Genomic DNA, 1,630 nt, shown 5'->3' on the forward strand with positions numbered 1-1,630 from the left:
TAATAAAATGTTCAATCTTTCAAATTCTAATCACTACTAAATTTAAAATTTCTGGAAAATATAACATTTACCGCAAAGTTTTCGAATTACATATAGTTAAGAGCTAAATTATTAAAAATATTAACTATGCAAAAGCTTATATTAATATATAATTAATAATTTAAAGTTCTCCAATTAATTTACAAAAAAAATTTAAATACTTTACAGCAAAATACTTAACAAATCTAGACTTATTTACTCGTTCCTCCCAGGTTTTGTTTTTAATATTATTAAAATGTGGATATTTTTCGCCCATTAATTTTAATTAAAAGTTATAATCTATCTATTTAATTAAAGAGAGATAAGTAAATATTTTCAAAAATATTTTAATTCTTATGGTAAGAACGACCTCTGTTTATACCAGGAAGTTTTGAAGAATTACCCTTCTTATTAATATTTATTTCATTTCAAAAAGATTCTAAAACTAGTTTAACGAGCTCTCGCACTAAGTACTTAAAAGTTTCATGTCATTATTGTTTCTACTTTCATATAATTATCAATATGATTTTGATTCGAATTTAAATTAAAAGATATCTGAAAGCATGCACTCGTTTGATACGAAAACACAGAAAAAAAAATACTGCCCAAACTTCCAGAATATGGAAATATTTACCGTGTTTCTGTACTGTGAAAAATTCCGGATCAATCCACGTTACAAAATACTGGTATTTTGCCATTTTTAAATCCATTTAAAATCCATTTTTACCGTAAAATTCATCTTTACTATAAAATAATAAGCCGTAGATTTTTTTGTCCCGTAACATGTTCCGGTTAAAATTACTGCAACTCCGGTACTTTTAGCGGTACTTTTAGCGTAATTTTATCCCGAATTTTTCTCAGTGTGGACAAACAAACGTCTTGGTAATTTTTTGAAGGGCTTCAGTAACGATTTTGGAAAACTGACAATAACATGTTTTTATTGACAGACAGTTTGGCAGTAAATGTATTAAAATTCAGTATTTTTATCATCATACCTTAGAGCATAGCCTAAAAATAATTTATTCAGGTAATATTATTTTTTAGATTTGCATTTTTTATGTTATATTTTAAATGGTTAAATGGGTATTATAAGAACTATAATTTAGAAAATCAGAATCCTTTATCATATGAACGGAAAATCAGCCTTTATCATATGAACGGAAAAATTATCAAATAAATGGTTTAAGTACTTTATAATTCGGTTATATTAACTTGAATTATGTTTTTTTTTACCATAAATGTCATATCATTGCAGACATTTTCTCTGGGCAGTCTCGCTTTTAACAATAACTTAATATAATTTTTTTAAGATTTAATTAAAATTCAAAAATTAATGAAATTGTTAAATAGTGATCTGTGTACATTTAAAAAAATTTAAGAAATGAAAAGAATGACTCATCGGAAGAAACACATATGTTCACATTTGGAATTTTTCTTTCATATACCAAGATTTTACTAAATAATTTTTAAAACAACCCTTCCTTTCCTCAATACCCATTTTTCCCTCTTGCGAGGTAAAATGGCTAATATATTCGTTAAGAAAATTTGAATAAAAGCATATATATATATATATATATATAGTACCTATTTTTTTGTAGCATTTCTGGAGAAA

This window comes from Parasteatoda tepidariorum, chromosome 5 (assembly GCF_043381705.1).
Source record: "Parasteatoda tepidariorum isolate YZ-2023 chromosome 5, CAS_Ptep_4.0, whole genome shotgun sequence".
NCBI lineage: Eukaryota > Metazoa > Arthropoda > Arachnida > Araneae > Theridiidae > Parasteatoda > Parasteatoda tepidariorum.